Raw genomic sequence first — 24,326 nt, 5'->3', positions numbered from 1 at the left:
GATCTACGTATCTCTGACCCAACAGCACTCTCCAGATCCATTTCAATTTTTATGAGCTGCAGCCAGCTGCCATACAAACTGATCCAATGAAACAAATGTGGGCCATACAATATTAATCTAACTCCCTGTCTGCAAAAGTACTCACAAAAAAGGCAAGACAACAGTTGCTGCTCTCATGCCTGTACCTACAGTACATTTATGTCTGATTCCCATCACTAGAGGAACTGAACGCCCCAGACATAGGCCATCTTTCGAGTGGTAGATTAATGTTGTTGTCTGCTGCTTTGTTCTGAGCCTCAGGTTGAGTCCTTCTGCTGGACTTTGTATCCTTTAAGTTGACTCAAAACCAACATTATCTGCTTTTATGCCAGCTGGATGATTCAACAAACCAGATGCTGTATGTTGAGTCTAGGGAATGGGCTGAACTACTCTATTTTACTTTCCAAGTTATGTGATAATGCATCACTACTTGAAAAGGGTATTTCCTCAATTTCTAAGTTATGGGATAATGAATCACTACTTGAAAATGGTCTTTCCTCCATTTCTAAATTATGGGATAATGCATCACTACTTTAAAATGGTCTTTCCTCCATTTCTAAGTTATGTGATAATGCATCACTACTTTAAAATGGTCTTTCCTCCATTTCTAAGTTATGTGATAATGCATCACTACTTGAAAAGGGTCTTTCCTCCATTTCTAAGTTATGGGATAAAGCATCACTACTTGAAAAGAGTATTTCCTCCATTTCTAAGTTATGGGATAATGTATCACTACTTGAAAATGGTCTTTCCTCCATTTCTAAGTTACGTGATAATGCATCACTACTTGAAAAGGGTATTTCCTCCATTTTTAAGTTATGTGATAATGCATCACTACTTGAAAAGGGTCTTTCCTCCATTTCTAAGTTATGTGATAATGCATCACTACTTGAAAATGGTCTTTCCTCCATTTCTAAGTTATGGGATAATGCATCACTACTTGAAAAGGGTATTTCCTCCATTTCTAAGTTATGGGATAATGCATCACTACTTGAAAATGGTCTTTCCTCCATTTCTAAGTTATGGGATAATGCATCACTACTTGAAAAGGGTATTTCCTCCATTTCTAAGTTATGTGATAATGCATCACTACTTGAAAAGGGTATTTCCTCCATTTCCAAGTTATGTGATAAAGCATCACTACTTGAAAAGGGTCTTTCATCCATTTCTAAGTTACGGGATAATGCATCACTACTTGAAAAGGGTCTTTCCTTCTTTAAGAACTCCCACCAATGGACGCTGCTGAGGGGAGAACAGCTCATAATAATGGCCGGAACGGAGCAAATGGAATGAAAACATTTGTGTTTGATGTATTAGATACCATTCCACTGATTCTGCTCCAGTCATTACCATAAGGCCATTCTCCCCAATCCTCACCAACTCCCACTGATCCCACTGATTAAATCATACAGTATACCAACAGAGAGAGCAGGAGATTTCAAACATGCTATCTGCGTATTCAAATTTGGCCACTGCATATAACCACTACACTGTAAATCCCAATGTGCTGTCATTACTCAAAACTTTTAGGAAAACCCGTTGCACTTAATACATCTGAGTACAGTTACTGAAAGTGATTTTGTAGTTATTGCTCAAACCAATAGAGTCACTGTGACCCTGTAGGGCACGGGTACTCAACTCTTACCCTACGGGGTCTGGAGCCTGCTGGTTTTCTGTTCTGCCTGATTATTGCACCTACTGTACCGATTGTGCCAGGTCTAAACCAGTCCCTGATTTAGAGGGGAACAATTAAAACAAGCACTGGAACTTACTTTGAGGTCTAGAGTTGAGTTTGAGGGCTGTATGGGGGTCCAGATTTGAGTTGTATCAGATTGAACATTTTGAGTATCTGTTAGGAATTTTATGAATAATGACTAAACAATGTTTACATTTAGATAAAACTATAACTAATTGAACTCTACCCTGTATTATTATTATATCTGATTAATAATGTTAATTCATAAGGAAGGGATTATGTAGTATGAACAAGGAGTAATTAAAACATAATAAACACCATTCCAACTTAGTTAGAGAGGTTTGTGCTGTGGATTATAAAGTAAGCAAAAAGGGTTGTTAAACTATGGTTGAACCGACCCAACTTAGCCCTGAGATGTTTAGATAAGGCAGTGAGTAACTTCTTAGGTCTTCCATTATTTTGGGTTGTCTGCTAAAGTGGTAATAAATTATAGTGAGCCTTCAGGAGAATAAATTATATTGTGTGTCATGTGTGTGCGCTGGTGAGTTGGAATGAACTTTTGAACCTGTTTTATCTTGGTCAAGAGGAGGAGCTTTATTCTGTAACCAATGACGTCATATTTTGTATATAAACTGTTGTTTGTGGTTAAATGGGAGCGTGCTCCGAGAATAAATACTATTATCTAATTTTAATAAGACTGGACCCTGTCTATTTTATGTTAATAAGTATCTTACAAATTCTTAGAAATAGACAGATTGATTTTAATTAATGAGTACATAAAGGAATTATGAAATTCCGATAACAGTATCTCCCCCACTAAGCCACACGTCCAATGTAATTTCCCACTGTGCCTTGGCTTTTTGAGTGAATTGTGGAGTTACCACCCATGATTGTATTTGTTAGTGACAGAGACATGGTTGTTGAATTTGTTCATTTTCAGTCCTGTTGCCTTCACCAAATGAGTTCCTAGGTGAATGTTATCATTATAATTAAGCTCTTTATGACAATGCATTACATATCTCACAAGGCCTTATTTTTAAGCCTAGCTTTACCCTGATACACTGGCCTAAAACTCATGGTTTACAGGCCACATCAGGCCTGTAAGTAAGGTTGCAAAATTCCAGTAACTTTCCCCCAAATTCCCAGATTTAAAAAAAATCCTGCTTGAAGAATCTCCAGGAATCTTCCAACCAGGATTTCTGTAAAACTTGGTAAATTTACCAGAATTTTGCAACCTAGCTTCAAGTCACATTATGCTGGCTTACAAAGTGAGGTGTAATTCCTATTGGAATCCAGCCATAGTTATATCCAACAGTTGACATTTTTATTCACCCGCAACCTGCATTCATAATTACTGCCAGGGTTAGGGACAGTGTGAAGTGACTACCTAAGCCATTTAAACTGGAACAACCATTTCAGTCACTGTGCAAAAAACAAACAAAATTATTGGATTAGTTTAGAAAAATGTGTGTAGCATAAGATGAATGAATCAATCCCTTAATGTATATGCAAAAACACAGATATTAAAAACAATTCCCAACAATCTACCAGCAAAAAAGTTAATTTGAGTTAAATTGAGTTGATGTGATTTCTCATAAACATTTTACGTAATGAGATCTTTTCATTGACATTGTGTTCAAATTACTAGAAGTATTTGAGTAAAAAATGCCTTGGGGTTTACAGTGTATATATGAATTGTTTTTTTTTCCTATTCTTAATTGCATATCAATCAAACATGTAAATTATAGAGAAGTGTGACATCTTCTGGAAATGAAATGGCCAAATATACTTACATTTTAATTCAAGTGAAGAGAAAAGTGATGAGCTCTCAAAACAACATTAAAACAAACTCATCATACTTAACAGGCGACAGCTGGTGGGAAGTAACCATTAGATATGTAATTAATTCAGCATTTAATTGTTCCATTAAAGGCAAAGTGCAGTCAAAAACTAGATTTCCCTGTGTTTTGTATAGATTTCCACACTATGAATTTGGAATAATACTGTGAAATTGTGAAAATTATGATAATGCACTTTTAGTGTATGAGCTGTTTGAAAAGCCTGTTTTGGTGGGATGTTTTTTTGCCTGCTTGGTGATGTCACCAAGCAGTAAATTAGTTAACAGACCAATAAGAAAGAGAGTTCCAAACCGCTCTGTCAATAACAGCTAGATTTCCCCTCCCAATTCAGAGCACTCCCAAACAGTCCTAGCAAAATTCTTCCTTGAGAAATTGCTCTTTGCTAAGAAGCTATTTATGTTTCTTTTTCACCATTTAAATTAAAAACAATCACAGTAAGGTACTTAATTATTACCCAGAAATGATTTGATATTGAGATAAAAATGGGTGCATTGGTCCTTTAAGCTGATAGGATGCGTAGTTTACTGAAATGTAGCTACGGTGTGCTAGCAAGATGTCTCTCTTTCTCCAACTATGTGGTTTTCCCACAAGCCTGCATTTTCCTACAATCCTATTCTGATTTTACTACGTTTTCAAAAGGCTTCCCTATACAACCAAGTCCCTGCATTCATATCTCTTCTGTCACTGTGACCACTAACTTACCCATCAGTAGTAGTGCATGTTTATCCTGCATGAAGTCTTGAGGGGGTAACTGTGCTGCAATACACTGAAGGGGTGGAGGTGGAATAATAGGCCATACTGAGATTGCAATAATATATTCCCTCTGTTAAAAAAACTGAAATGAAATACATTACGATGTGATTAGTTTAACTCACAAGCCTTTATTCATATTGTAATGACATAATCCAGAACAGGAATTTGAACATAAGATGCTGAGGCAAATTGGAATACCTCATAAATAAGCAAACAGACATGGAAAACAAAATGGGGAAGATACAATAATAGTTCAGCCAACTCCAAAGAATAGCTCCCGTGCGTTATGCTAATTCACTAATGAGATTAGTTCCAAATGCTACCAGTACAGCTGCTCCGAATTATTTCCCTTTTTTTATTTCATACTAAACCCCAAATCTGAAGTACAGTATGGCAGTTTGTCACAACTTCACCTTGGAGAGCTTTTGACACCAGCTCTCATAGTTGGATGGCTACCTGTCACGCTCCGAACCATGAGGTTTCAGGAAATGTGACTGAAAAAGGGTAAGAAAAAAAGAAAAATAACAAAGAGCCAGTGAGCAGCAGAGGAGAGATTCAGGGTTGCCATGGCATCTGCCTGAAGAGCTGAATGTTGTGGGTTTCAGTAGACCTGCAGGATGTCAGGCTGGGTCTGGGCATGGAAGAGCCAGAGAGGAGCCCAGGCAGTAATGTGCACTGTGAGGTGTGTTATTGAGCCAGTAGATGGGCCTGTATAGGGCTGGATAGGGCTGCTGCACAGGGAGGCCTGGGGATTTGACTACGGTGTGAGCCGTAGTCCCTAGCAGTACAGGGATAAAGAGAGGAGCCTCCTCCATTTCATACAGCATCCATCCAGGCCAAGCCTGCCTGCATTCACAGTACAGATTATACAGGACTGCTCTTCATATGCAGATGAGTGTGTTTTAATTGTTGCGGCTCCTAATTCCTAATGTATGAGAGGAAAGAGGAAAAGCATCCGGGGACGTGTATCCAAATGAAATATTCAAGACTCCTAATGAAGTATTCTGTCAGTTTGGAGTTTCCATGGGCCTCTCTCTCTCTGCTTTAAAAAATAAGTTGTTTTAATGAGACTCTAGGCCGCCTCTTTCTGGCCCTGTACTGTACCAGCCTCATACCAGCCTACTATTGTAGCTACACTCCCTGTTTGGTTGTTGTGTTTGTTTGGTGCTCCCTGATCTGTTCTCTACTGCTGTTGTGCTGTCTTTCAGAGTGATGACATACATTGCTTTAAAGGGAATGCAAAGTCATCCTATTTCCCAGATAAAAGTTTTAGAGTGATCAAAAACATACCCCATAGTATACTACTGTGTTTTCTTGTTGACTGTTCGGTAATCGTCATGAACCTGATTCCTGGTCTACAGAAAATAGAGATAGACAAATGGATCAAATTCAACATTCACTCCAAAGTGTATCAGAATGGTTTATAACTTATGAATAGTGCATTCGGAAAGTTTTCAGACCTTTTTCCACATTTTCTTACTTTACAGCCTTATTCTAAAGGCTTTGAGGAAAAGATCATGATCATTAGAAAGCAAATTACGGACTCCTCTTTAAATCTGCGTATTCCTCCAAAGCTCAGTTGTCCTGAGTCTGCACAACTCTGCCAGGACCTAGGATCAAGGGAGACACTCAAGTGTTTTAGTACTATATCTCTTGACACAATGATGAAAATAATCATGGCCTCTAAACCTTCAAGCTGCATACTGGACCCTATTCCAACTAAACTACTGAAAGAGCTGATTCCTGTGCTTGGCCCTCCTATGTTGAACATAATAAACGGCTCTCTATCCACCGGATGTGTACCAAACTCACTAAAAGTGGCAGTAATAAAGCCTCTCTTGAAAAAGCCAAACCTTGACCCAGAAAATATAAAAAACTATCAGCCTATATCAAATCTCCCATTCCTCTCACATTTTTTTGAAAAAGCTGTTTGCGCAGCAACTCACTGCCTTCCTGAAGACAAACAATGTATATGAAATGCTTCAGTCTGGTTTTAGACCCCATCATAGCGCTGAGACTGCACTTGTGAAGGTGGTGAATTACCTATTAATGGCGTCAGACTGAGGATCTGCATCTGTCCTCGTGCTCCTAGACCTTAGTGATGCTTTTGATACCATCGATCACCACATACTTTTGGAGAGATTGGTAACCCAAATTGGTCTACATGGACAAGTTCTGGCCTGGTTTAGATCTTATCTGTCGGGAAGATATCAGTTTGTCTCTGTGAATGGTTTATCTTCTGACAAATCAACTGTACATTTCGGTGTTCCTCAAGGTTCCGTTTTAGGACCACTATTGTTTTCACTATATATTTTACCTCTTGGGGATGTCATTCGAAAACATAATGTTAACTTTCACTGCTATGCGGATGACACACAGCTGTACATTTCAATGAAACATGGTGAAGCCCCAAAATTGCCCTCGCTGGAAGCCTGTGTTTCAGACATAAGGAAGTGGATGGCTGAGAACTTTCTACTTTTAAACTTGGACAAAACAGAGATGCTTGTTCTAGGTCCCAAGAAACAAAGAGATCTTCTGTTGAATCTGACAATTAATCTTGATGGTTGTACAGTCGTCTCAAATAAAACTGTGAAGGACCTCGGCGTTACTCTGGACCCTGATCTCTCTTTTGAAGAATATATCAAGACTGTTTCAAGGACAGCTTTTTTCCTTTTACGTAACATTGCAAAATTCTGAAATTTTCTGTCCAAAAATGATGCAGAAAATGAATCCATGCTTTTGTTACTTCTAGGTTAGACTACTACAATGCTCTACATTCCGGCTACCCGGATAAGCATACGGCTGCTAGAATCCTGACTAGAACAATTTTTTAAAATCATATTACTCCAGTGCTAGCCTCCCTACACTGGCTTCCTGTTAAGCAAGGGCTGCTTTCAAGGTTTTACTGCTAACCAACAAAGCATTACATGGGCTTGCTCCTACCTATCTTTCCGATTTGGTCCTGCCGTACATACCTACACGTACGCTACAGTCACAAGACGCAGAACTCCTAATTGTCCCTAGAATTTCTAAGCAAACAGCTGGAGGCAGGGCTTTCTCCTATAGAGCTCCATTTTTATGGAATGGTCTGCCTACCCATGTGAGAGACGCAGTCTCGGTCTCAACCTTTAAGTCTTTACTGAAGACTCATCTCTTCAGTGGGTCATATGATTGAGTGTAGTCTGGCCCAGGAGTGTGAAGGTGAACGGAAAGGCTCTGGAGCAACGAACCGCCCTTGCTGTCTCTGCCTGGCCGGTTCCCCTCTCTCCACTGGGATTCTCTGCCTCTAACCCTATTACAGGGGCTGAGTCACTGGCTTACTGGTGCTCTTTCATGCCGTCCCTAGGAGGGGTGCGTCACTTGAGTGGGTTGGGTCACTGACGTGGTCTTCCTGTCTGGGTTGGCGCCCCCCCTTGGGTTGTGCCATGGCGGAGATCTTTGTGGGCTATACTCGGCCTTGTCTCAGGATGGTAAGTTGGTGGTTGAAGATATCCCTCTAGTGGTGTGGGGGCTGTGCTTTGGCAAAGTGGGTGGGGTTGTATCCTGCCTGTTTGGCCCTGTCTGGGGGTATCATCGGATGGGGCCACAGTGTCTCCTGACCCCTCCTGTCTCAGCCTCCAGTATTTATGCTGCAGTAGTTTGTGTCGGGGGGCTAGGGTCAGTCTGTTATATCTGGAGTATTTCTCCTGTCTTATCCGGTGTCCTGTGTGAATTTAAGTATGCTCTAATTCTCTATTTCTCTCTTTCTTTCTTTCTTTCTCTCTCTCGGAGGACCTGAGCCTTAGGACCATGCCTCAGGACTGACTACCTGGCATGATGACTCCTTGTTGTCCCCAGTCCACCTGGCCGTGCTGCTGCTCCAGTTTCAACTGTTCTACCTGTGGCTATGGAACCCTGACCTGTTCACTGTGATTACTATTATTTGACCATGCTGGTAATTTATGAACATTTGAACATCTTGGCCATGTTCTGTTATAATCTCCACCCGGCACAGCCAGAAGAGGACTGGCAACCCCTCATAGCCTGGTTCCTCTCTAGGTTTCTTCCTAGGTTTTGGCCTTTCTAGGGAGTTTTTCCTAGCCACCGTGCTTCTACACCTGCATTGCTTGCTGTTTGGGGTTTTAGGCTGGGTTTCTGTACAGCACTTTGATATATCAGCTGATGTAAGAAGGGCTATATAAATACATTTGATTTGAAATGATTTGATATTACCCTCCAAGCTCATCATTAAGCTTGGAGGCCTGGGACTGAACCCCACCCTATGCATGTCACGACTTCCGCCGAAGTTGGTCCCTCTCCTTGTTCGGGCGGCGTTCAGCGGTCGACGTCACCGGCCTTCTAGCCATCACCGATCCACTTTTCATTTTCCATTTGTTTTGTCTTTGTCTTACACACCTGGTTTCAATTCCCCAATTACTTGTTCATTATTTAACCCTCTGTTCCCTCATGTCTGTTTGTGAGTAATTGTTTGTATGTAGTAAGGTCCATTAATGTGGGCTCTCTTTTTTTGTATTGCATTTGTATGTTGAGTAAAGTACGTTTAATTACTCATATCTGCTGTCCTGCGCCTGACTCCTCTACACCAGCTACACACAGACCTCATTACAATGCAACTGGGTCCTGGACTTCCTGAAGGTAGGAAACACTTTCACTTCGCTGATCTTCAACACAGGGGCCCATAAGGGTCCCTGCTCAGCCCCCTCCTGTACTCCCTGTTCACCCATGACTGCGTGAAAACGCACGCCTCCAACTCAATCATCAAGTTTGCAGATGACACAACAGTACTAGGCCTGATTACCAATAATGACGAGACAGCCTACAGGGAGGAGGTGAGGGCCCTGGGAGAATGGTGCCAGGAAAATAACCTCTCACTCAATGTCAACAAAACAAAGGAGCTGATCGTGGACTTCAGGAAACAGCAGAGGGAGCATGACTCTATCCACATCGACGGGACCGCAGTGGAGAAGGTGGAAAGCTTGAAGTTCCTTGGCATACACATCCCTGACAATCTGAAATGTCCACACAGACAGCGTGGTGAAGAAGGCGCAACAGAGCCTCTTCAACCTTAGGAGGCTAAAGAAATTTGGCTTGGCTCCTAAAACCCACAAACCTTTAGATGCACAATTGAGAGCATCCTGTCGGGCTGTATCACCACCTGGTACGGCAACTGCACCGCCCGCAACCGCAAGGCTCTCCAGAGGGTGGTGCGGTCAGTCCAACGCATCACCGGGGACAAACTACCTGCCCTCCAGGACACCTACAGCACCCGATGTCACAGGAAGGCCAAAAAGATCATCAAGGACATTAACCACAGAGCCACGGCCTGTTCACCCCGCTATTATCCAGAAGGCAAGGTCAGTGCAGGTGCATCAAAGCTGGAACCGAGAGACTGAAAAACAGCTTCTATGTGAAGGCCATCACACTGTTAAATAGCCATCACTAGCTGGCTTCCACCCGGTTACACAACCCTGCACCTTAGAGGCTGCTGCCTATATACAGTGGGGAGAACAAGTATTTGATACACTGCCGATTTTGCAGGTTTTCCTACTTACAAAGCATGTAGAGGTCTGTAATTTCTATCATAGGTACACTTCAACTGTGAGAGACGGAATCTAAAACAAAAATCCAGAAAATCACATTGTATGATTTTTAAGTAATTAATTTGCATTTTATTGCATCACATAAGTATTTGATCACCTACCAACCAGTAAGAATTCCGGCTCTCACAGACCTGTTAGTTTTTCTTTAAGAAGCCCTCCTGTTCTCCACTCATTACCTGTATTAACTGCACCTGTTTGAACTCGTTACCTGTATAAAAGACACCTGTCCACACACTCAATCAAACAGACTCCAACCTCTCCACAATGGCCAAGACCAGAGAGCTGTGTAAGGACATCAGGGATAAATTGTAGACCTGTACAAGGCTGGGATGGGCTACAGGACAATAGCCAAGCAGCTTGGTGAGAAGGCAACAACTGTTGGCACAATTATTAGAAAATGGAAGAAGTTCAAGATGACGGTCAATCACCCTCGGTCTGGGGCTCCATGCAAGATCTCACCTCGTGGGGCATCAATGATCATGAGGAATGTGAGGGATCAGCCCAGAACTACACGGCAGGACCTGGTCAATGACCTGAAGAGAGCTGGGACCACAGTCTCAAAGAAAACCATTAGTAACACACTACGCCGTCATGGATTAAAATCCTGCAGTGCACGCAAGGTCCCCCTGCTCAAGCCAGCGCATGTCCAGGCCCGTCTGAAGTTTGCCAATGACCATCTGGATGATCCAGAGGAGGAATGGGAGAAGGTCATGTGGTCTGATGAGACAAAAATAGAGCTTTTTGCTCTAAACTCCACTCGCCGTGTTTGGAGGAATAGAAGGATGAGTACAACCCCAAGAACACCATCCCAACCGTGAAGCATGGAGGTGGAAACATTTTCTTTGGGGATGCTTTTCTGCAAAGGGGACAGGACGACTGCACCGTATTGAGGGGAGGATGGATGGGGCCATGTATCGCGAGATCTTGACCAACAACCTCCTTCCCTCAGTAAGAGCATTGAAGATGGGTCGTGGCTGGGTCTTCCAGCATGACAACGACCCGAAACACACAGCCAGGGCAACTAAGGAGTGGCTCCGTAAGAAGCATCTCAAGGTCCTGGAGTGGCCTAGCCAGTCTCCAGACCTGAACCCAATAGAAAATCTTTGGAGGGAGCCGAAAGTCCGTATTGCCCAGCGACAGCCCCGAAACCTGAAGGATCTGGAGAAGGTCTGTATAGAGGAGTGGGCCAAAATCCCTGCTGCAGTGTGTGCAAACCTGGTCAAGAACTACAGGAAACGTATGATCTCTGTAATTGCAAACTAAGGTTTCTGTACAAAATATTCAGTTCTGCTTTTCTGATGTATCAAATACTTATGTCATGCAATAAAATGCAAATTAATTACTTAAAAATCATACAATGTGATTTTCTGGATTTTTGTTTTAGATTCCTTCTCTCACAGTTGAAGTGTACCTATGATAAAAATTACAGACCTCTACATGCTTTGTAAGTAGGAAAACCTGCAAAATTGTCAGTGTATCAAATACTTGTTCTCCCCACTGTACATAGACTTGAAATCACTGGCCACTTTAATGATGGAACACTAGTCACTTCAATAATGTTTAAATAATGTTTACATACCGCTTTACTCAGCTTATATGTATATACTGTATTCTTTTCTACTGTATTTTAGTCAATGCCACTCCAACATTGCTCAATCTAATATTTATATATTTCTTAATGCCAATCTTTTATTTTTATATTTGTGTCTATTGTTGTGAATTGTTTTTAGATACTACTGCACCGTTAGATACTACTGCACTGTTGGAGCTATGAACAGAAGCATTTTTCATTACACCTGCAATAACAGTTGCTAAATATGTGTATGTGACCAATACAAGTTGATTTGATTTGAAGCCACTCCTGCGTTGTCTTCGCTGTGTGCTTAAGGGATTTGTCCTATTGGAAGGTGAACCTTTGCCCCCAGTCTGAGGACCTGAGCGCTCTAGAGCAGGTTTTCATCAAGGATCTCTGTACTTTTCTCCGTTCATCTTTTCCTCAAGCCTGACTAGTCTCCCAGTCCCTGCCTCTGAAAAACCTCCCCACAGCATAATGCAGCCACCACCATGCTTTACCGTAGGGATGGTGCCAGGTTTCCTCCAGACGTGATGCTTGGCATTCAGACCAAACAGCTCAATCTTGGTTTCATCAGACCAGAGAATGTTTTTACCCCTTTTCTTCTCCCCAATTTCGTGGTATCCAATTGGTAGTAGTTACAGTCTTGTCTTATCGCTGCAACTCCCGGCAAAGGTTGAGAGCCATGCGTCCTCCGAAACACAACCCAACCTAGCCGCACTGCTTCTTGACAATGCACATCCAACCCGGAAGCCAGCCGCACCAATGTGTCAGAGGAAACACCGTACACCTGGCGACCTGGTCAGAGTGCACTACGCCCGGCCCGCCACAGGAGTCTCTAGTGCGCGGTGAGACAAGGATATCCCTGCCGGCCAAACCTCCCTAACCCGGACGACACTGGGCCAATTGTGCGTCGCCCCATGGGCCTCCCGGTCGCGGCCGGCTACGACAGAGCCTGGGCTCAAACCCAGAATCTCTGGTGGCACAGCTAGCACTGCGATGCAGTGCCTTAGACCACTGCGCCACCCGGGAGGCTCAACTTCTTCCATTTAAGAATGATGGAGGCCACTGTGTTCTTCGCGACCTTCAGTGCTGCAGAAATGTTTTGGTACCCTTCCCCAGATCTGTGCCTCGACACAATCCTGTCTCGGAGCTCCACGGACAATTCCTTCGACCTCATAGCTTGGTTTTTGCTCTGACATGCACTGTCAACCTTATATGGACAGGTTTGGGCCTTTCCAAATCATGTTCAATCAATTGAATTTACCACAGGTGGACCAATCAAGTTGTAGAAACATCTCACAGATTATCAATGGAAACAGGATGCCCCTGAGCTCAATTTCAAGTGTCATAGCAAAGGGTCTGAATACTCATGAAAATAAGGTATTTCTGTTTCTTATATTTAATATAATTTGCAAATATATATATCTTTTTTTGCTTTGTCTTTGTGGGGTATTGTGTGTAGATTGCTGAAGAATAGTTTTTATTTAATCAATTTTAGAATAAGGCTGTAATGTAACAAAATGTGGAAAAAGTCAAGGGGTCTGAGTACTTTCCGAAGGCACTGTATGTCTTATAAGCACGTCCTGACAATGTTTGGATGTAGCCTTCCTATCTGGGTGTGCTAAGTATGTTAGCTAAACTAGCTAGGTGTGAGTACTAGTTAGCTAGCTAGCATAGCTAACACCAATGCAAGCTGTACGAAGACTCTGCCCCTAAGCCCTTAATCAAGTGGCCACTTACTGATGTGTTCAATAGTGATCACTAGAGTCTGCAAGTATTTTGCCATTGAGACAATGCACACTTGACATCCCAATTGCCACTATCAATATTCAAAAAATCTAAATCCATTCAGGAGCAGTGTCTCCCATGACTTGTCAGCTGTCTCATGCAATAGTTTCAAGTAATGTCAATAGTATTTCGCCATATGGCCGGCCCGCCCATTAGGCAGGATTAGGCATTTGCCTAGAGCGACAGTTTGAAGACGGCAGCATTTTCCGAGCTAAACTGACCAAGACGCACCTCCAACAACACATAAAACTTCACATTATTTTGCCCAAAAAGAATGATAGCTTCTCTCACCCAGTGGCATAAGGGCTATTTAGGTGAGTGCTGATGCCGCCCCATGAAAAGCAGTGCCCACTTTGCCAAAGGCAGGGGCACACAATATTTAGCTTGCCCATGACCTGCGTGGCTCTCTAGGGTGCTGTTGGAGAGGTGCAGCACACCTCACGCTCCACCAAAGCTCAGTCAAATGAATTGAACATAAATCATGTTGCCTACGGTAGAAGGAGTAGTAGCCTATGTTGTTTTTCTGTAGACCATAGACTGGAGACCACATGTATTACAATGTCATGAGACAGACACTTTTTAAATCATTAACTTCAGTTAATGAGGAGAGAGAGTGCAGGAGAAAGTCAACTAAAAAGGCAAGCAGGCTTTGGAGTGACTGCAGCATAATCAAACAGTGATGGACAGCAAATGGTGCTGAAAGTAATTAATTTCAACAACTGTCTTCATTTGAATTCGACTTCACTAACACCAAGAGGTCTTTGTTGGAGCCTATTTCTTCCTATTCAAAAAAATAAGAGGTAGGTCTACCTGTTTGACAGACATAATTATGCTTGCCATAGATTTGTTGGTATAGCCAAATCCTCCAATACTGACACCATGCACTCCTTAAATACCTCTGTGTCTGGGAGGGGCTTGGTGTGTTTGGTTAAAACCAGGGCTCGATTTGAGTGAGGGTATGCTATACCCTTTGTTAAAGAAAGTCTAAAACAATATCTACTGTATTGTTGGCTTTATATTTTGCGTTCAATAACAATGCTTAACTCCGTGATGCCTTATGATAGAAATAAGCTTTAAAATGCCCACGAAAGATGTGACTCAGATGCATGTGGGGATATTGATTAATCTCTTTGACATTCTGAAGCTGAGCTGCAGCCTTCAATATTCGATCAGACAAGAAATTGACTATTCTGTCCCTATTAATTGAACGTTTCACTTTCTGAAAAGAGATGTTTAAACCCAGGCAGTTTTTAGGGAAGCACTTCTGTTGTTGGGTTAAGCAATAGAAGCTTCAATTGTTATAGGGTGGTCGAGCCTCTAGATGGAAAGCTAACTTTTTAAAGTTCCATGCTTAGATTCATAAGCAAGTCTAAGATTTAATGATTCGTAAACAACGACCGTTTCATTGCAAACAAGACACTCTCGTTTGACATGGAGAAATATGGTAAGAATGCCTATTTCTCTGTCCCTTCTTCCCTGAAACTTTTATTTTCATGATACACATTTCTTTTGAGACTTTTTCAGAGCAACATTTTCTCTTGATTGCAAGCAGTTTTTCCCCAATCAACACATAAAGAAATATATATAAATAAACTAATTTAATAGAGACATTGGTGATTTTATCAGCGTAATCAGATTGAAAATATTAGGATATGTTATTGACATTGAATTGATTATATACCCTACTAACTAGATGCGTTAAACATTTTGTTTAATTTGTAGCATAGGTCTATGAATTGGGCTGCTATTATCTTCTGCTCCGCCAACTATTAGTCGAGAAAAAATTGCCCCAAGGCCAGACCTATTGCCAACCCCTGCTGCACGCTATTCTAGTTTACGGGGATAGGAGGGGGACAGCAATTTTTGGTCTCCTAGGGCGGCAGAACTTCAAGGGCTGGGCCTATTTCCCCTACTATGTACAAATTATGTTTGCAATGCCAATAGTATAGCTATCTAACTACTGGCCAACATTAATTGATTGTTTGAGCTTCTCCTACAGATGTTGTGGTCACTGGCAACTGCCAAACTAGCCCAGCGGCAGCGCTGCAGAAAACCTTTGCTCTATGGAAGTTCCTAAGGTGCGTTTTCAGGCAATAGTCTATACTTATTATTTATTTAATGTGAAATAGATGTCATTATAAACTGAGTGGCCTATTAAATGTATCATTTCTTACCGCAGGTTACCAGAATGTGCAACAAGTTCCCTGAAGGCCCCAACTATGTATATCTTGATTAATATTTGTTTAAAAATAATATGACTCAAGTAATTTTCTCTGTAAAATGCCCTCATGGAGCTGGTCATAAGACCATTGGATATCAAACAGCAGAAATAAACAAGCTTTGACTTCAATTCAGTTGTGACTACTTATATTTCATTTTAATTAGCCAACATCCCACCAATACATATTTCTGTATTTTTATACTGCATCATGGAAAACACAAGATCAAAAGATAGCTCTGTCTCTTCGGTTAATGACAACAAAAACGGAACATACTGTCACAATCGCCTGGAGTGGTGGGTGCAGAGTCAATTGCAGAGAGCAGAGGATACTGGGGAAAACCGTCTTTATTTGGATTCCCAAACGAATGCCCAAAACCATAGGGGAAAAATAGACCGAAAAATAGTCCGACCCAACACAGGGCACAAATGGACAGGAACACAAACACGCACACCCTGACGAACAGAAAACAATCCTGCACAAACATAGGCCTAACAGGCGTAAATAGACATAAATCAAGAAACAAAATAAGAGACAGGTGCAACCAATAAGACCAAACAAACAGAAAAGGAAAAAGGGATCGGTGGCGGCTAGTAGACCGGCGATGACGAACAGGCAGGGGAGGGGAGCCACCTTCGGTGGGAGCTCCCGCAGCGCGCCGCCACGGGCCTTGAGGGCGACCCGTGGGGCGAGGCGCAGGGCGATCCGGGTGGAGGCGGTGGAAGTCCCTCAGTAGTGAAGGGTCCAAAATGTCCCCCACCGGTACCCAGCACCTCTCCTCCGGACCGTACCCCTCCCAGTCCACGAGGTACTGTAGGCCCCTCACCCGGCGTCTAGAGTCCAGAATAGCACGTACAGTGTACGCCGGGGACCCCACGATGTCCAGAGGGGGCGGAGGGACCTCCGGCACGTCACCTTCCTGCAGGGGACCAGCCACCACCGGCCTGAGGAGAGACACATGAAACGAGGGGTTAATACTATAGTAAGGAGGAAGCTGTAACCTATAACACACCTCGTTTATCCTCCTCAGGACTTTAAATGGCCCCACACACTGCGGCCCCAGCTTCCGGAAGGGCAGGCGGAGGGGCAGGTTTCGGGTCAAGAGCCAGACCCGGTCCCCCGGTGCGAACACGGGGGCCTCACTGCGGTGCTGGTCAGCGCCCCTCTTCTGCCGTCCACTAGTTTGTTTTAATGATTCCTGGACGGCTCTCCAGGTGTCCTTCAAGCGCTGCACCCATTCCTCCACCGCAGGAGCTTTGGCCTGGCTCTGATGCCATGGAGCCAGGACCGGCTGGTAGCCCAACAGGCACTGGAACGGTGACATGTTAGTAGAGGAGTGGCGGAGGGAATTCTGAGCCACCTGCGCCCATGGGACGTACCTCGCCCATTCACCAGGCCGGTCCCAGAAATACGACCGCAGAAATCTACCCACATCCTGGTTCACTCTCTCCACCTGACCATTACTCTCAGGGTGAAAACACGAGGTCAGGCTGACCGAGACCCCCAGCCGTTCCATGAACGCCCTCCAAACTCTGGACGTGAACTGGGGACCCCGATCAGAAACGATGTCCTCAGGCACCCCGTAGTGCCGGAAGACATGGGTAAACAGAGCCTCCGCAGTCTGTAGGGCAGTAGGGAGACCGGGCAACGGGATGAGACGGCAGGACTTAGAAAACCGATCCACAACAGAAAATCCACCGACAAATGCGACCACGGCCGTTGTGGAACAGGGAGGGGCTGTAACTTCCCTCTAGGCAGGTGTCGAGGAGCCTTGCTCTGAGCGCACACCGAGCAGGAGGAGACATAAAACCTCACATTCTTGACCACAGTGGGCCACCAGTACCTCCCCCTAAGACTCCGCACTGTCCTCTCGATACCAGGAAGACCCGAAGAGGGTAGAGTATGGGCCCATCGAATCAACCGATCATGGACACCAAGTGGCACGTACTGAACACCTGCTGGACACTGAGGGGGTGCAGGTTCCAACCGTAACGCCCGCTCGATCTCCGCGTCCACCTCCCATACCACCGGTGCTACCAGACATGAAGCTGGAAGGATGGGAGTCGGATCGATGGGCCGCTCCTCGGTGTCATATAGGCGGGACAGCGCGTCGGGCTTCGTATTAAGGGAGCCTGGCCTACAGGATATCATAAAACGAAATCGGGTAAAAAACATGGCCCACCTGGCCTGACGCCGACTCAATCTCCTCGCTGCCCGGATATACTCGAGATTACGATGGTCAGTCCAGATGAGGAAAGGGTGCTTGGCCTTCAGGGTGCTCCACACCTTCAGAGCCTTGACTACAGCTAACAACTCCCGGGCCCCGCGTCATAGTTCCGCTCCGCCGGACCGAGCTTCCTCGAGAAGAAAGCGCATGGGCGGAGCTTCGGTGGCGTGCCCGAGTGCTGTGATAGCACGGCTCCCACCCCAGCCTCGGACGCGTCCACCTCCACTATGAACGCCAAAGAGGGGTCCGGATGAGCCAGCACGGGAGCGTCGGTGAACATCTCCTTCAGGCGACTGAAGGCTCTGCCCGCCTCTGCTGACCAGCGCAAGCGCGCCGGCCCCCCCTTCAGCAGTGAGGTAATGGGAGCAGCCACCTGACCAAAACCCCGGATAAACTTCTGGTAGTAATTGGCAAACCCTAAAAACCGCTGCACCTCCTTTACCGTGGTTGGAGTCGGCCAATTACGCACGGCTGTAACGCGGTCACACTCCATCACCACCCCAGAGGTGGAAATGCGATAACCCAGGAAGGAAACGGCTTGTTTGGAGAACACACATTTCTCAGCCTTGACGTACAGGTCATGCTCCAGCAGGCGCCCAAGTACCCTACGCACCAGAGACACGTGCGTGGCGCATGTGGCAGAATATATCAATAAATCATCGATATACACTACCACACCCTGCCCGTGCAGGTCTCTGAGAATCTTGTCTACGAAAGATTGGAAAACGGCTGGAGCATTATTCAACCCATACGGCATGACGAGGTACTCAACGCGGTCTTCCACTCATCTCCCTCCCGGATACGCACCAAATTATACGCACTCCTAAGGTCCAGTTTTGTGAAAAAACGCGCCCCGTGAAATGATTCCACCGCCGTGGCGATGAGAGGTAGCGGGTAACTAAACCCCACTGTGATGGAATTTAGACCTCTATAATCAATGCACGGACACAGACCTATCTCCTTTTTCTTCACAAAAAAAGAACCTCGAGGAGACGGGTGACGTGGAGGGCCGAATGTACCCCTGTCCCAGAGATTCAGTGACATATGTCTCCATAGCCACTGTCTCCTCCTGGGACAATGGGTACACGTGACTCCTGGGAAGTGCAGCGTTTACCAGGAGGTTTATCGCGCAATCCCCTCATCGATGAGGTGGTAATTGGGTCGCCCTCTTCTTACAGAAGGCGATAGCCAAATCGGCATATTCAGAGGGTATGCGCACAGTGGAAACCTAGTCTGGACTCTCCAACGTCGTCTCACCGATGGAAACTCCTATGCACCTACCTGAACACTCCCCTGACCACCCTCGGAGAGCCCCCTGTCTCCATGAAATCTCAGGATTGTGATTAGCCAGCCAGGGAACCCCCAGCACCACTGGAAACGCAGGTGAATCAATAAGGAAGAGACTAATCCGCTCAATATGATCCCCCTGCGTTACCATGTCCAGTGGAACCATGGCCTCCCCGACCAGCACTGACCCTAATGGTCGGCTATCTAAGGAGTGCACGGGGAAAGGTTGGTCTAACGACACCAGGGGAATCCCTAGCCTTAACGCGAGCCCACGATCCATAAAGTTTCCAGCTGCGCCTGAATCGACTAGCACCTTATGCTGTAGAGAGGGAGAAAACTCCGAAAAATAAATTAGTAGGAACATATGACCAACAGGCAGCTCTGGGTGAGTCTGGTGCTGACTCACCTGGGGTGAACGAGGAATGCTCTGCCTACCATCCAGACGAGCTGAGACGAGCTCCTTCAGCACCGATCGATGTGTCCTCTACGACCACACCTGGTGCAGGAGGAGCCTCCTCCTCCGGTCCCCCTCAATGCGGCCCCCCCTAACTCCATGGGGATTGGAGCGGGAGGGCCTGGAGGTGGAACCAACAGGGTCCGTTCTGGATGCCCGCGGGCAGCCAGCAGGTTGTCTAGTCGGATGGACATGTCAATAAGTTCGTCGAGGGAGAGGGTGGTGTCCCAACAAGCTAGCTCCCTGCGGACGTCCTCCCGGAGGCTACAGCAATAGTGGTCCATCAGGGCCCTGTCGTTCCACCCCGCCCCAGCGGCCAAGGTCCGGAACTCCATCGCAAAGTCCTGCGCGCTCCTCGTCTCCTGTCGCAGCCGTTCACGCACCTCCGGTGGGTGATCGAACACGGCTCGGAACCGGCGGGTGAACTCGGGGTAGTGATCCCTCGCCGAGTCTGGGCCATTCCACACTGCGTTGGCCCACTCCAGGGCAAGACCCGTCAGACAGGAGAAGAGGACGCTCACGCTCTCCTCCCCCGAGGGAGTCGGATGAACGGTAGCCAGGTACAGCTCTAGCTGCAGTAAGAACCCCTGGCACCCAGCCGCCGTTCCATCGTACTCCCTGGGGAGCGCCAGACGCAGAGCACTGGATCCGGACGAGGGGGGAGGGGTAGGTGGTGCTGGCGGACGAGGAGCTGGGGTTGAGGTAGGGAGGCCACTCCTCTCCCATCGGTCCATCCTCTCCATCATCTGGTCCATTGCAGACCCGATACGGTGGGGAATGGCCGTATGATGGAGGACTCGCTCCTCCATAGATGGGAAAGGAGGTGCAGCTGCTCCTGATGACTCTATTATAAGAAACAAAATAAGAGACAGGTACAACCAATAAGACCAAACAAACAGAAAAGGAAAAAGGGATCGGTGGCGGCTAGTAGACCGGCGACGACGACCGCCGAGCGCCGCCCGAACAGGCAGGGGAGCCACCTTCGTGGGAATCGTGACACATACACATCTTTATTTACGTATGTGCACAATGTACACTGAGTGTACAAAACATTAGGAACAACGTCCTAATATTGAGTTGAACATCCTTTTGAAACAGTTGAGCGTGAAGAATCCAGCAGCATTGCAATTCTTGACACATTCAAACCGGTCTGCATGTACCTGACACCTACTACCATTCCCCGTTCAAAGGCACTTAAATCTTTTGTCTTCCCAATTCACCCTCTGACTGGCACACTTGTCTCAAGACTTAAAAATCCTTCCTTAACCTATCTCCTCCCCTTCATCTACACTGATAAAAGTGGATTTAACAAGTGACATCAATAAGAGATCATAGCTTTCACCTGGTCAATCAATGTCATGGAAAGAGCAGGCATTCCTAATGTTTTGTACACTCTGTGTATATAGAAATGTACAGTAGATTTGTATATAGTTTCTGTTTATCCAACATTCCACTCCTTGTACTCTGTCATTGCAAATCATCTTTGAAACATGACAAGTGATAGAATGTACAGAATAGTACCCAGGCTAGGTGTATGAACATTTTTGGGGATACGTATCCCCTCGTCAGTGACGATTTTAACATGTAAATCTTGGTGGGGCAAACCAAATAAATGTGGGAAGCATGCCAGCGAAGCCACTACACAACACTAAACAACACAGTAATTGCACTATAACGGTGACAAATGGTGCCCGCAAACTGTTAGAGTCCCAACAGCAGTCACAACACCTCACCAATGCACAAGGGTGTGTTCTCAGCCCTCTCCTGTTCTCCCTGTTCACCCATGACTGCGTGGCCATGCACGCCTCCAACTCAATCATCAAGTTTGCATACGACACTACAGTGGCAGGCTTGATTACCAACAACGACAAGACGGCCTACAGGGAGGAAGTGAGGGCCCTCGGAGTGTGGTGTCAGGAAAACAACCTCACACTCAACGTCAACAAAACAAAGGAGATGATCGTGGACTTCAGGAAACAGCAGAGGGAGGACCCCCTATCCACATCGACGGGACAGTAGTGGAGAAAGTGGAAAGTTTTAAGTTCCTTGGCGTACACATCACGGACAAACTGAAATGGTCCACCCACACAGACCGCATGGTGAAGAAGGCACAACAGCTCCTCTTCAACCTCAGGAGGCTGAAGAAATTTGAAGAAATTTGGCTTGTCACCAAAAACACTCACAAACATTTACAGATGCACAATCGAGAGCATCCTGTCGGGCTGTATCACCGCCTGGTATGGCAACTGCTCCGCTCACAACTGCAAAGCTGTCCAGAGGGTAGTGAGGCCCGCACAACGCATCACCGGGGGCAAACTACCTGCCCTCCAAGACACCTACACCACCCGATGTCACAGGAAGGCCAAAAAGATCATCAAGGGCAACAACCACCCGAGCCACTGCCTGTTCACCCCGCTATCATCCAGAAGGCGAGGTCAGTACAGGTGCATCAAAGCTGGGACCGAGAGACTGAAAAATAGCTTCTATCTCAAGGCCATCAGACTGTTAAACAGCCATCACTAACATTGAGTGGCTGCTGCCAACATACTGACTCAAATCTCTAGCCACTTTAATAATTAAAAATAGGATGTAATAAATGTATCACTAGTCACTTTAAACAATGCCACTTTATATAATGTTTACATACACTACATTACTCATCTCATATGTATATACTGTACTCTATACCATCTACTGCATCTTGCCTATGCCAATCGGCCATCGCTCGTCCATATATTTATATGTACATATTCTTATTCATTCCTTAGACTTGTGTGTATAAGGTAGTTGTTGTGAAATTGTTAGATTACTTGTTATATATTACTGCATGGTCGGAACTAGAAGCACAAGCATTTCGCTACACTCGCATTAACATCTGCTAACCATGTGTATGTGACCAATAGAATTAGATTTGATGCTACACCTCAGCGGATCCTTGTCTGGCAGCGAAACAGTTCATTCAGCCTCATTTACTGACTTTAAATAAAACATAGCTGATATGGCTGACTTGCTTAAACAAATGTGGTTTCTACTGACAATTGAGATGTACAACTATGGCATAAGAGGAAGACAAGTGTATAAGAGGTCATCAGTAATTTCGATTAAGACATTAATGAGTGAGCTAGGACGGACGTAGTCAATATAACTATTTGTTCAGCACTTTTGAAATGTACAGCGACAGAATTCAGAACATGGGCCGTTCTTACAGTATTATCCCTGTACACCAAGTCAGAACCATAGGATAATTAAAGGGGGCATATAAGCAGACAATGAAAGCTATTACAATATTCAATGATTACATTTCTCAAAAACAGGTTAAAGGCTACATGTGCACCACCAAGTCAGAACAGTAGGTGAAATAAAGAGGTAAAAATAGACCAAATTATTAGGGTGAGGCACATGGGCTACTAACAGCTTACTACACAACATACAGTTAGTATTACTTTCTTAGCTAAAGTATACATATCTTCCTGGCATATTACAGAATTTATACATTTATATTTATACATTTTTGGACTCACCAAGTGCTCACTTGAACAGGAAGGTGATGCTGCGGGCCTTCTTGGACAAATTTTGTCATCAAAATGTGTCATTAAAATCTGGCAATCTGGCCTCCCGGGTGGCGCAGTGGTCTAGGGCACTGCATCGCAGTGCTAACTGCGCCACCAGAGTCTCTGGGTTCGCGCCCAGGCTCTGTCGCAGCCGGCCGCGACCGGGAGGTCCGTGGGGCGACGCACAATTGGGCCAGCGTCGTCCGGGTTAGGGAGGGTTTGGCCGGTAGGGATATCCTTGTCTCATCGTGCTCCAGCGACTCCTGTGGCGGGCCGGGCGCAGTGCGCGCTAACCAAGGGGGCCAGGTACACGGTGTTTCCTCCGACACATTGGTGCGGCTGGCTTCCGGGTTGGAGGCGCGCTGTGTTAAGAAGCAGTGCGGCTTGGTTGGGTTGTGCTTCGGAGGACGCATGGCTTTCGACCTTCGTCTCTCCCGAGCCCGTACGGGAGTTGTAGCGATGAGACAAGATAGTAATTACTAGCGATTGGATACCACAAAAAGGGGGGAGAAAATGGGATAAAAAAAAATATATATATATATATATATATATATATATATATATATATAAATCTGGCAATCTGGATTTATGGTGCTTTCAAGACAACTGGGAACGCTGAAAAAAAAGGTTGAATCATGATGACGTCAGGGATCTTCAGGTCGTAGCTCTAGAAAGAAGCCCGAGTTCCGGATTTACAATTCCGAGTTAGAGGAAAGTTCAAAACTTATTTTCCCAGTCGTAGCTCGTTTTTCCCGAGTTCCCAGTTGTCTTGAACTCACTAAAGCCAGATTTTGTTGTTCCGAGTTAACAGTTCTTTTGAGTGCGACACAAATTGTGCTTCATTGACAGCATGGCCAATGTTGAATGTTAATAATTTTAAACTAGGAAAAGAGACCCTTAATCTTAGACTTAGGACCACACAGCCACGCCACTGAATAGCAGACTAATGATTGCTTTGGAATGCTTGCAGTTAGCCATTGATTTCTTCCAAACCACTCATTGTTGAATTTGTGATTTCCAACTTGTTGTGTAATGTTTATGTCCAATGGCCGATGAGCACGATACATTTTTTCTATAAATGATTGCCATTATTTATCTTCATATGACAAGGATTAAAAAGGATTTTCCATGTTTCAAGGATATACTGTAGACCGGTGGTTCCCAAACTTTTTATAGTCCCGTACCCCTTCAAACATTCAACCTCCATGTAACGATCGTCTGTGGTGGTAGAAGGATCGGACCAAAGCGTAGCATGGTAAGTGTTCATGTCTTTTTAA

The sequence above is a fragment of the Salvelinus alpinus genome, chromosome 33, assembly GCF_045679555.1.
Source record: "Salvelinus alpinus chromosome 33, SLU_Salpinus.1, whole genome shotgun sequence".
Lineage (NCBI taxonomy): Eukaryota > Metazoa > Chordata > Actinopteri > Salmoniformes > Salmonidae > Salvelinus > Salvelinus alpinus.
This window is presented reverse-complemented; position numbering follows the sequence as displayed.